Source organism: Natator depressus, chromosome 22 (assembly GCF_965152275.1).
Source record: "Natator depressus isolate rNatDep1 chromosome 22, rNatDep2.hap1, whole genome shotgun sequence".
NCBI classification, from domain to species: Eukaryota; Metazoa; Chordata; order Testudines; family Cheloniidae; genus Natator; species Natator depressus.
The window spans coordinates 15,012,217-15,025,601 of record NC_134255.1 but is presented as its reverse complement, the minus strand read 5'-3'; the positions used below and the strand labels follow the sequence as shown (position 1 = coordinate 15,025,601).

Below are 13,385 nucleotides of genomic sequence, written 5' to 3'. Positions count from 1 at the left end.
TACCTACCTTCCAAGTGCAACCAGCTTTCTTGTCGATGTAATTTTCTACCAAACAATAATCATCATCTGCTTTAAAGTAGAAGCCAAAATGGTTCAATAAACAGCTTTTTCCAATCCTGTTCCCTTTGGACCTGATCCAAAACTCACTTTTGTTAAACAAGACTCCTGTTGATTTCAGTGGACTTTGCATCAGGTCCTTGATTCCCTTTTCTTCTCTGATCACTCTCTACATTTTCTTTTCCCTCTGGACTTTTCCTCCTTCCCCTGCCCTCTCTATGATTATGGCCTGTAGATGTTGGCCTGTATGCAGCAGTCATTATTATTTGTACCATACTGTAAAGCCCCAAGCCATGATACTTCCGAGCCTGACTAAGCCGGAGTTACCTCTGAGCCGGAGCCTGCTTATGCCTGACAAGTCATCCCTGACCAGAGAGTGTGATGAGTCTTCAGAGGCACTTACTTGCAGATCTTGTGGTAGGCTCAACACCACTCCATCAGGGTTCAGTCAATCCATAGGCAAGGACCCCCCCCCCAAGCACTGATTACAACAAAGTCCCATCCTCCACAGTGGCTGTGCTGAGTAAAAGAGTTAATACCAAAAGGAAGCATCTCTATTTTGCCAGCCAGAAAGAAAATGCTTGGGTAAAACATAGAATCATAGAATATCAGGGTTGGAAGGGACCTCAGGAGGTCATCTAGTCCAACCCCCTGCTCAAAGCAGGACCAATCCCCAATTAAATCATCCCAGCCAGGGCTTTGTCAAGCCTGACCTTAAAAACTTCTAAGGAAGGAGATTCTACCACCTCCCTAGGTAACGCATTCCAGTGTTTCACCACCCTCCTAGTGAAAAAGTTTTTCCTAATATCCAACCTAAACCTCCCCCACTGCAACTTGAGACCATTACTCCTTGTCCTGTCATCTTCTACCACTGAGAATAGTCTGGAACCATCCTCTTTGGAACCACCTCTCAGGTAGTTGAAAGCAGCTATCAAATCCCCCCTCATTCTCCTCTTCTGCAGACTAAACAATCCCAGTTCCCTCAGCCTCTCCTCATAAGTCATGTGTTCCAGTCCCCTAATGATTTTTGTTGCCCTCTGCTGGACGCTTTCCAATTTTTCGACATCCTTCTTGTAGTGTGGGGCCCAAAACTGGACACAGTACTCCAGATGAGGCCTCACCAATGTCGAATAGAGGGGAACGATCATGTCCCTCGATCTGCTGGCAGTGCCCCTACGTATACATCCCAAAATGCCTTTGGCCTTCTTGGCAACAAGGGCACACTGTTGACTCATATCTAGCTTCTTGTCCACTGTAACCCCTAGGTCCTTTTCCGCAGAACTGCTGCCTAGCCATTCGGTCCCTAGTCTGTAGCTGTGCATTGGGTTCTTCCGTCCTAAGTGCAGGACCCTGCACTTATCCTTATTGAACCTCATCAGGTTTCTTTTGGCCCAATCCTCCAATTTGTCTAGGGCCCTCTGTATCCTATCTCTGCCCTCCAACGTATCTACCACTCCTCCCAGTTTAGTATCATCCGCAAATTTGCTGAGAGTGCAATCCACACCATCCTCCAGATCATTTATGAAGATATTGAACAAAACCGGCCCCAGGACCGACCCCTGGGGCACTCCACTTGACACCGGCTGCCAACTAGACATGGAGCCATTGATCACTACCTGTTGAGCCCGACAATCTAGCCAACTTTCTACCCACCTTATAGTACATTCATCCAGCCCATACTTCTTTAACTTGCTGACAAGAATACTGTGGGAGACCGTGTCAAAAGCTTTGCTAAAGTCAAGAAACAATACATCCACTGCTTTCCCTTCATCCACAGAATCAGTAATCTCATCATAGAAGGCGATTAGATTAGTCAGGCATGACCTTCCCTTGGTGAATCCATGCTGACTGTTCCTGATCACTTTCCTCTCGTGTAAGTGCTTCAGGATTGATTCCTTGAGGACCTGCTCCATGATTTTTCCAGGGACTGAGGTGAGGCTGACTGGTCTGTAGTTCCCAGGATCCTCCTTCTTCCCTTTTTTAAAGATGGGCACTACATTAGCCTTTTTCCAGTCATCTGGGACTTCCCCCGTTCGCCACGAGTTTTCAAAGATAATGGCCAATGGCTCTGCAATCACAGCCGCCAATTCCTTTAGCACTCTCGGATGCAACTCGTCCGGCCCCATGGACTTGTGCACGTCCAGCTTTTCTAAATAGTCCCTAACCACCTCTTTCTCCACAGAGGGCTGGCCATCTACTCCCCATGTTGCGATGCCCAGCATAGGGACATTAATCCTAGACATAGACCCCTGTCTCACTAATACAGCTGGGAAGGTTAGCAGTATTTCCTGTCCATTGTGCAGAGTGGTTTTGCTGCTTGAAATCAGCTCGTCAGAGAAAAAGAGGCAAAATCTAGAATGGCTGGGGCAGGTGGGTGTGTCCTGCAGGAGCTGGTCTGGAAATGGGTCATGGAAGGCATATTCTTTCCTCTCCCAGGAAGCATATGTGTGTGTTTCTTTAAATTCTGATTCAAGATCATAAGCCGTGCCCCTTCCCCAACCCCCAAAATAAAAAATCAAACTCAGGAAAAAGCAGCCCAGGGGCAGAAATAGACAGAAAAGAAGCAGTTGCTTCAGTTTTTGCTTCCACCTTCATATGTTATCAGTTTCTTCCAGGTATATCTGCAGCCTCCCCAGGGCCATTGCTGGAGCGACATTAATTTAATTTACTCAGATGCTGCAGTCTGTGGTGCGCTCTAATTTTAGACTTTGTCTCTCTGGATTCTGAATTTGGATGAGAAGAAATGACAAGTCTCTCTCTCTCTCTCTCTCCTGTACGTGCAAGGTGGAAGCTGCTCAGGTTAGGGACTACGGAAACATGTTTTTGACAGACGTGAGTGAGTATGAAAAATGCCTTTGTGGGTCACAGTTGCTAACTGTGGGTCACAGTTGCTGCTTCAGGAATTGGGACTAGCAGAGCTGAGCTGGGCTGGATTGTCATTGACTCAGACTCTGAGCCAGATCTTCCTCTAGGTCACGTGGATGTAAATCAGGAATAACTCCACCAAAGTCAATAGAGTTTACTCCAGATTTACACATTGAAAATGAAGAGCAGACCCTTGTCCTCTGTGTCACAGGCTGAGAATTTTAAAACCATGTACGATGTAAAAAGACTGAAGACAAGAGGAAGTGCCTAACTCCCTCAAGGCAAATGCGATCCTTAGTATAAAAAGTTAAACAGCTTAATAAGGCAGATTGTTTCCTGAGAGAGACACCAAGTGTTTTAGGAGTGTGTTTGTTTGTGTTTAGGGATGGGGGTGGTTGTGTGTGTGTCTAACTTAGTCTGGAAATCAGAAGGAGTTCAGACTGTGGAGCAAGTGTGCTGAAGACTTTGAAACTTTGTACCAGCCCTTCACACTAAGCCATGCTAACACAAAGCTTATTCTTTGTCAATTCAGAGGCAAATACTTATTCTTCATGGCAATTTTTCAGGTAGGAACTAGGCAGGGAAGATGGGGATTTCCTCTAATGGGTTTTTTTTTGTACCTAGACAACCACTGGCTTATCTCAATGATCATGAATTGGCCTGATCTGCACTAACCTCTCACTGCAGCCCAGCGTGGGCTGTGTCATCAGTAAATGCAATGGATGCAGCAATATATTCATTCAAAGACCATGTGCCATTGGCTAATGCTGCATCTTCATTGCAGAACAGCTGTATTAAGCAAGTTTTCAAGCTTTGATGATTAACAGCCCTGCTGAAAGGGATGGCCAGGGCAGGGACTATACAGATATGGTAGTACGTTTGCAATAAAGACTCTTGTTTCTTCCATCCCCTCTGGATTCAGCTCAGTTCAGTCCAGGCTTCGGCATTCTTGGTTAAGTTCTGTATTGCTCATTTTTCTCCTTTTCCTTCCCAGGGTGCTTGAGAGAGATTGGAAAGGAGCTGATATCATTAGGTGTAATTACAAAGGTGCAAATTTCTATTAGCTATGAGGCCTACTGAAGAATAACCAGTTTCAGGCCTAAGTGAATTATAGCTCTGGAAGCCAACACTTTCCCCAGGTTTGCCAGTTCCACTTAATGTGTGTTTCCAATAACGTTATTCCATTGCAGGGAGCTTGGGTTAGAAGAGCTTTTGTTGACTATGTTACACAAATTCAATTTGTCATAGTGCTTGGTGTATAAATTAGAAATGAGAGATGCTAGCAAAATTAAATGATAAGCCCTGCGCCAGCTCCCTTCATGGCTGATGGGGCTGATAAATCAAACCCCAGAGCAATATCTGCTCAAATAGAATGAAATTGTGATCTAAGTAGGTCAATAAAGAAGCCAATAATCATTGTGTGGATGGCCATGAAGATTTTGGGTCTCTTTCTCCTGTGCCCTTGTGTCACCATTTACACGTGAGCAAAGGTGGGTGTAAACTGCCCCAACTCAGAATTCTGCCCTCACTGGTGGGAGCCTTTTACAACACTCTGAGCGCAAGTGGAAGGTATCAATTCGGCAAACTATCCCTGCAGAAATGTACAGTGCCAGCTTGTAATTAAATGCTAACTCAACTCAGGTGAATGCGAAGTAGTGCAGACAAGGCAGCCAACGATGTGATTATCTAACTGGAGCCCACACTGACCAGGTGGAGACGTTTGATTTCAGGGACATGCTTGTTTTATACTTAGTGGGTAAATAGCAGTGATTCTTTAGCCATGATGCGATCACATAAGAGAAGTTGCAAGGGAGGTGGGGATTGGGAATGCACAAGTCCTGCAACTGCACTGGTGATACCATGCTCAGGGTGTTCAGAGAAATATTTCCCCCTTCATCCCTGTTCACACAGTACCCCTATTTATGTTCTCTAGCTAACAGAATGGGCATGTGATCCTCCTTAAAAGACCTAGAACCTTCAGCTTTTCCCCATCTGCACGCTGTGCACCTCGGAAGGGAAGGGTCAGCTTTCTAGGACCCCTCTGGGGTCCATAATGAGCTGCCTGATTCCTGGCTAAGGTATAAACTATGATGTCACAGTGGGAAGCTGAATAATGCAGTATGATCAAAGCCCTGGAGGAAGAAACACTCAGCCCTGGAGGAGTTCAGCTGTTGCATCACCCCTGTACAACAGTAATTGGCGTTTATATATTTACATATTCAAAGCTCTGGATGGACATTGACTGGTTATTAATCCTCCAAATACCCCAATGAGACATTTATTCCAGCTGGGTTCAATTGGCAGAAGTGCCAGCTGCGGGGGCGATAAAAAGGTTTTGCTACTGGAGATTTTCAGCAAAGGTTGGATAGGTGGCTGATGGATGGACTGAGCTGCATTCTTGGAGGTTAGCACATCACTAGGGTGAGTGAGGCTGAGAAGGAATCTTGCATTCTTACCAGGGTCAGAGAGATTTGGTTTGGATTCACTAAGGAAATGTTCTCTTAAAATGGGTTTCTTTCTAGAATGACCTTTGGTCCCTGGCTAGTGAACAGTACTTGGGGGTCTTTCTCTTCTGCCCAGATGTCCTCATGCATCTCTCATTAGTGTTTAGAAGAGTGATGGGCACTGAATGGAGGACAAGCTCCGGACGCTGTGTGTGACAAAGCCTCTTTTTAACCACTACGGCATCCTATGTCTAATGGCATGTTATAAGACCATATGGAGTCGCTAGATAAACCGAGTATTGCACTGTAATCACACAGCAACGTGGGAGAATTCTGAAGCGCCCACCATCGGTAGCACTCAGAACAACTATCCACCTTTCTAAAGCTGTCTTCTAGTATGGGCAGCTTTGCTGAGTCCTGAAATGCTCAGTCAAGGTGGGGATCGGTCAGAGCATGGGAGAGCAAAGGAAAGGGGCTTAATTCTGTAACACAAGACGTGGTGCAAATGTGCATTCCTTATAACAGGAGAGGTACAAGAGTTTGCCAGCAGAGTCTAGGCCGTGAATAGATTTGTCATACACACTTAATGTCTGCAGTGTGGTTTAGCAGTGTTGGTCCCACGATATTAGAGAGACTAGGTGGATGAGGTAATATTTATTGGACCAATTTCTGTTGGTGAAAGAGACAAGCTTTTGAGCTTCCACAGAGCTCTTCTTCAGGACTGTGACCTCACCCCTCTTGTCTCTCTACCATACGCTTAATGACTCCCAGACACACTGGATAATGCAAAGCAGCAGTGGTGTCACAGATACCCGTACGTCGTGGTTTTGCTTGTTGCAAAGTGGAAAACTGAGCAGCAGGATTGAAAGCTCTTTGTCCACAGAAAGCAGTTATCTCTCCTGCCCTCCCCTGGCCCTGGGGAAATTTAGACAGAGAAGAACGTGTTCAGATGTTAGCGTCAGCAGAATGGGAATAATGGAGAACTATTTACCTGTATCTGGCCATTATAGTCTCTGTGAGCTCAATCCTGCAGCAGTCAATGAGAGGTTTTATCCATCCCGAATCCTGGGAGTTGAAGGCACTCAGGACCTTGCAGGACTGGGCCTTGCATGAGCAAAGACCTACCTTCACAGGGAAGGTATTTGCTCTCAGCTTGTCCTCTCTCTTTCTGCCCATCAGAATTCCCTGAGTATGATATAGGCCTACTATCACAGAAATTACTGTAATGTAATAAACCCACCCTGATGACTTCATGCTAGAGGCAAAGTAGGAGGAGTTTACTGGCAAACAGGGAAGGAAAAAAGTATGGAATAGCTGTAATTGGGTCTGTTGGATTCAATAAGACAATCTATGACAGATGCCTATAGCATGGGAGCAGTGTCTTTGGTGTGGAAGAACGGCCTTGTGGCTAAGGCCCTAGACTAAGACTGGACAGGTCTGCATTCAGTTACTTGCTCTGCTGCTGACTCCCTGAGTGACTGTGGGCAAGTCCCTTCGCCTCTCAGTCCACCTGGCTGTAAAATGGGGCCAGAAACATCTCTGTAAAACAGGTCGATATTGTGAAGCTAAATTAACTACTGATTGTGAGGTGCTCAGCTACTGTGGTACCTAGTCTGAGAGGATTGCATTACAGAAGTGTGGCTATGTGTTGCTTTTTGTTCTTCCTAGGAATAGGAGAGGACAGCATGACTGACCCGGGGTCTCCAATTTCCTCATGGACCTGATGAGGTTACTGTGGCTATAGATAACTCTGGAGACGAGCAAATTCATCTGTAAAAAGGTCTTACAGATTTTCTTTTCCTCTCTCAATATTTTTCAATCACATAAAGGATGAGAAGTCACTTTAAACTCTGGGACACTGAGACCTAGCAGAGAACACAGCATTACATTTACAAAGGACGTGATAAATTATTCAGTCATTGTTACATTATGGTGTGGGGGGAGGCCGTGCCAGCTTCACGCAAGAGTGGATGAAGAAGTTTTCCTAATTGACAGTTTATGTAAGGCTTGCAGTAGTTTCTTATGCAGAGTGACACACACACAGGCTCACACAATGCTTTCAATCAAAGCCAGGCTGGGAAACCCAACCCCACAGACACCTTTCATTTCATGTTTTCTTAGGTTCTTTCAGAGAGAGAGTGATTGACACACAAGCTGAACCCTAGAAGAGGGAGAAAACAGAACCGTGGTCTTTGACTTCAATGCAAAAAGATTAGAGTAAGTAATTTTCTCTTTTATAACCTGGAAGAAAATGGGGAAGGATATCTCTGAGGCTGGATATCTGTTATGAAGACTCTGGCAGACAGATGTTTAAAAAAAAAATCCCAAAACCCGGAGACAAAAACTATGACAGAAAGGAAAGTTACCTGAGAGAGTTACCTGAAGGGTCAAATCCAACAGCTTCATTTTCAAAAGTAGCTGTGAGTAGTTTGAGGGAGTTCCCATTTATTCCACAGCATTCGTCTGCTCTGGTACCTGGTGTTACTCCAGACCTTTGGCCTCATTTCCAAATTGGGTTGTAATGATCCATGTCTCTCCTCTCTCACGCACACATATGCATGCACAATGCTTGCCAGCTAACCAATCTATAAGTGGTGATAAGCCATAGAGAGGATGCCTGGCCGTTAGCTCCAGCAACACACACCTCTGTGTTTAGATTATGCCTTTTGGCTCAGCCCTGAGGAAGGCACTGTGTAAAATCTGCACCAACTCGGGAGTAGCCTTCAGAAGCAAAAGCTGCAACCTCCCCTGCTTCCCTCTTGCCCCAGGAGGATGATAGTAATTGACTGCAGCAAATTATGATACACTCTGCAATGACTGGGGCTTAGAAGGTGGACCAAGGCTCCCACCTGTTTCATGTACCATACATTGGATAGTAACATGAAAGGACTCCATGCTTGTAAAACTAAAGTGGCTCTTTATTAAGAGAAGAGTTTAGAGGGTGCTGCATCTGCCGCTAGCATTCCAACCATGATCACACAGACTGACTTGCTGGTGACTCCTCCAAACTCTCCCTCCTGCACCCTGAGCTTCTCTTTCCAAGTTCCATGCAGATTTCTAAAATCACCAATTCCCCACCCAGCTGCTCTGGGGAAGGAATAAATGTGTTATTATTGTGGGAGCACCTAGAGGCTCTGAACAAGATCAGCAAGGTGCTGTGCAGACATACAGGGAGAGGGAAGAGCTAAGAGTCCAAATAGACAAAGGCGGGTGAGGTAATACCAGCACAGCGAGGGGAAGTGACTTGCCCAAGGTCACATAGGAGATCAGCAAATAGAACCCAGGTTTCCTGACTTCCAGTCCAGTGCCCTAGCTATTAAACCATCCTGCCTATCACTAGCCACTAAACAGTGCTTAATCCCATTTATTCCTGCACACTCAGACCCATGGGCTGGGTAGTCCATGTAACGGTTTAAGGAGGGATTGTGAATCCCCTTTCCTTCCTCCATTCCACAGACACCCAGTCCAAGTCCCAGCCTAGCCCCAAAGAAGCAGCTGCTCTAATGCAGTCCCCGAAGCCAGCATACAGAATCAGAGATGCAGTTCTAGAGCTCCGTTCAGTTTAAAGCCCAGCTGCAGCATCTCGCTACTCTGCTGTTTCCAGCCACCATGGAGGGGCTGAGATGAAGTACTTAGTGAGATAAAGGGGAATTCTGTTCTCCCCTGCATCCCTTGCAGTGACTAGAGGCCCCCGAGGGGCGTGGTAGTGAGCTGCCGGGGTGTTCTCTTGTCATTTGAGCTCTGCCTCCAAGTGTACCTATTGTAGCTCATGATGCTTCTCATAGATGTTGTTTTGCCATGAGAAGGAAATGAGAGGAGAGGCCTTAATTTGATAACCTACAGATAAATCTAGAAAACTCTCAAGGCTGTGAAAGCTCCAGAAGATTAAGAAAGCCCTTTGCATACTGCGTGCATTACAAGGAGAGGAAAAAAACCGAGAAAACAGGAGTCACACAGAAGGAAACATTAAGATGTATTTGTCCAAGACAGCTTGGGAGAGGGAAAAAAAAAAAGCCAAAGGCAGATTAATGCGCAGGGCAAAGAGGGGATTTGGGAACAGCATTGGAGCTGGGAATAACAATGAGAACAGATTGAGCTGAGGACGTAAGGGGAATGGAGGATGCCAGTAAGATGAACCAACTTTACTCTGGCCACACCAGAGTGCACAACTGCTCAGTTTCTGCAGCTATAGCTGTTATATTTGCCTGACATGACTAGTCCCTGGCTTGAAGCTGGGCAGAAAGAGCACTGCTTTGTTCAGTGGCCTGTTTTACTGGAGGTCAGATTAGATGATCTAATCAATTCTAAGGCCGGAGGGGACTTATCTAGTATTTCATGTCTCATCATGGTTTGAAGAAAAGGACAGATTCTGCCCTAACCTGGGGAAAGAACTACTAGTTGTGACCTAATCAGCTTTGGGTGGACCATGGAGCTGGGCATCTCAGTTGTCCTAACAGTCAGAAGTTTCAGAGTAGCAGCCGTGTTAGTCTGTATTCGCAAAAAGAAAAGGAGTACTTGTGGCACCTTAGAGACTAACCAATTTATTTGAGCATAAGCTTTCGTGAGCTACAGCTCACTTCATCGGATGCAACGATGAAGTGAGCTGTAGCTCACGAAAGCTTATGCTCAAATAAATTGGTTAGTCTCTAAGGTGCCACAAGTACTCCTTTTCAGTCAGAAGTTGACTCTTCAGCTTCTTGAAATCAGAGAGAGAGAGGCTCTGACCTGGATCATTCGTGCATGTTGGGCGTGAGGTTTTTGTCATATTTCAAACGAAGATTGAGGGGTTTGTGTGGTCCGGGAAGGAAGGGATGTACCCCTCAGCTCTGGAGATGTTTGCTCAACACCAGATTTATGGCACAAGTTGAAAGGGAGCGTCTCATGCTCCTAACTCTCATTTGTGGGCATTACAAAATTCATCAGCAGCATGAGCACTGTGTGTTAGGGTCCCAGGACAGAGCTGCATTGGCAGAACTGTGTAGGGCCCAGGACTGGGATAGCAGGGGTTGCCATGGGTCAGGATGGAGGTGCACTGGCAGAACTGTGTGTGATAAATTAGAGCACAGTGTAGCTGGATGAAGCCAGCCCTTTATATTTCTCATGTTCATCAGCACTCCATTTCCCCACAAGCTTAACAAGTAAATGACATGCAGATTGAAATCACTGCTGCTCCCTGCCCCAGCCAGAGCTGGGAGAAGAATCCGATCTGCCAGAGAGCACTGTATCCCCTAAGCAGAGACTGATATGACTCTTCCTGTTGATGGATGGCAGAGTTTCTAATGTGAACTAAAATCCATTCAGGGCTAAATGAGAGTGTGAAAGTTACCATCTCTCTGCAGCCAAGCAGGTGCTCCAAAGGCAAATGCTCAGAGCCATTAGCTTCCGGCTGCTTGGGCACTTTGATTATACAGGAGTGTTTATATCCCCCAGCCCCCCACTTCTCTGCCTCCCTTTTTTCTCGTTGCTGAGACTGGCACCTCCTTGTAAACTGGCTCAGTGTGCTTTTCTCTGCATATCCATCCTCATTTTGCCTTTTCATATCCCAATCCTCCTCTGTTGCAACTGCAATGGAGGCTGAGCACACGGAGCCTTTGCTCCAGGGTGCTGTCCCTGCCCCTTGGCAAAGCCTGTACCTTACCCAGGAATGCTGGGCAGGTGCCTCTGCAGCATTCACTGGGCTCTTGCAATCGTGGAGTGGGGGGTGGCGTGGGGCGGTAAGCAGTTCACTGAAGGCTGGATCATACACCTTGCTGCCTGCTGCAGCTAAAGAGAAACCCAAGCTGCTGCTTTGCTGACCTGGTTTTTGCTTCAGCTTACTTTCACCATTTTAAAGAGACAGTCACACCACAGCAGCTTGATGTAGGTGAGAAGCAGTGTGTGATTATGTGAATATTTGCTGCAAAAGATTTTTTTTTTAAATCCAGACACAAAAACTTTTTTCCCACCACCTTAGCAATTACTAATGAATTGCTGCTACTGTTTGCCTCTGTGGACACTCCAAAGAGCTAGACGTTGGAGTGTGAAGCGTTTGGGATACCTGGGGTATGAAAGCTGCTCTAAAAAAACTCAGTGGCATCTGAAGTGTCAAGATACCCCTGAGAAGGAAGTTGGAGGCTTATAGCCTCTTGCTTGTTGCAGCAGCTATGGTGCATCATGATGGAAATGCCAGTGGAGACCGCAGAAGACCACACATCTCTGTCCCAATTTTTTTTCCTTCCTGGCAGTGACATTCAGAAATAAAAAGGCAAGAGAAGAGACCAAATGAGAGGGGAGAGATTGTATAATATTTCGGGGGAGGTTTTTTTAAATCATTGTCTCTAGTAATGTTACAGATGGAAATATTCTAGGGGCCCTACAGGAACACTTCACATAGCAAACTTCCCATGTGCATTATTCCATTCACTTAAAAGGTTCTTTTTGCTCCAGCAGAATAAAGTGAAGATGTCACACTGTTCCATGCAGCGGAGAGCAAGAAGAGATCCTCACACCCACGATGCAAATCACTTACAGGTACTTAGGACATGCCTTCCTTTCAGCAGTCCTGCTGGGATTACTCACCCACTTGAAGTGGGGCACGTGCTTATGGAGCTTACTGAATGGGGCCCTTAATCATTGCAGGTTTCTTAGATTTTCATAAAGCAAGTGATGTAAATTTAACCTGGCTTGAATAATACTGAAATAAGCTGGTTAAATGAATAGCTGCAAAGTGGCGTCTCCCTGAAAACCCTGTGGGTGCTTCAGAGGGAAGCTCTTCTAGATGATCAGCAGCTTTCATTCAAAGGAGTAAAAACCCCACCGTAGCTAACAGGATAGACATACCAGCTGCATAACATGCTGGGTTAGATTTGCCACAAGGGCTTGTGAAATCGTTGGCTAGAATGGAATCAGATAGGTCAAGTCTCTTGTGTATGGATGCTGTGCGTATCCAGCAGGTCTGCCCATTTGATTAATCAGTCTAATTAATTTAAAAGCCATTTCCTAATACTCCGCTCACTGCAGTTGGAGTTGAATGTGCTTCAGACTGACACTGCATTCCAGAATGTATGCACAGAAAGAAACATAGGTGTAGATTGAGATGCTAAGATTTTCCAAGGAGCCTACGGTAAAAATAAATTAATCTCCCAACTCCCATTGCCTTTCAGTGGGAAATGGGTTCCCAACTCATTTAAACCTTTTTGCCTAAGCCCTCTGGGGAGGGATGGTCTTTTCACTACATGTTTTTACCATGTCAAACACAATTGTCCTTGCTTAGTACCCCTAGTTGCTACTATAATACAAATAACTATTTTTCATCCCATCTGGAATGAATGAGTGTGTTTGTTTGTAGAAGTTATAATAATAATCCCTGTTCTTATATAGCGCTGTTCATCGGTTGCTCTCAACGGACTTTACAAAGGAGGCCATTGTCGTTATACCCATTTTACAGATGGAGAAACAGAGGCACGGAGCAGGGAAGTGATTTGCTCGAGATCACTCAGAGCTGGGAATTGGATGCAGTTCTCCTGAGGCCCAGTCTTGGGCTCTAGCCACTAGACAACTAATGGACACCAAAAACATTCTCAGCAAGCTGCCCAGGATAGGACTCAAACTTGCAGTTCATGGGACCTGTTTGGATTCAAGGGCCACAGCAGATCACTTTGAGAAGCGGAGGATGGCTGAGTTTGAAGGTGTCCAGTTGATCTACACATGGTTAGTATCCTTCCAGTTCTGGCATTGATGATATGTTGGAAAAGTGCCATGTAAGAGAGTCCTACATGTTGTGGGAATGGGGGTGGGGGGTGAGAAAGAAGTACAGACAAGGGGAAATCAGTCCAAGGATATTTGCATTTGACAATAGGTTTTACTGGCATATTTATGATGTCACTTTTGCCTTTCGGTTTCCTTGTAATTTATCTGTTTAATATTGAGTTAAGAAGCCAGGAGGCAGCATCTGTCTGTCTGCCGCTCAGAGTGGGCTGGAGATACACTTCCATTTGAACAATAAGAGGGGAAACTCCCTGTAGAAACCTGTGTGTGAGA

At 45.6% G+C, this 13,385-nt stretch overlaps 1 long non-coding RNA gene across 1 annotated transcript; it reads left to right on the top strand.

The window, feature by feature from the left end:
- The first annotated feature begins 7,036 nt into the window (after positions 1 to 7,036).
- LOC141976018 (uncharacterized) lies at positions 7,037 to 11,833 on the top strand. Its single transcript, XR_012636049.1, has 3 exons — positions 7,037 to 7,146; positions 7,488 to 7,583; positions 11,796 to 11,833. It is a non-coding gene; the product is annotated as an uncharacterized LOC141976018 (long non-coding RNA).
- Positions 11,834 to 13,385: the final 1,552 nt, after the last annotated feature.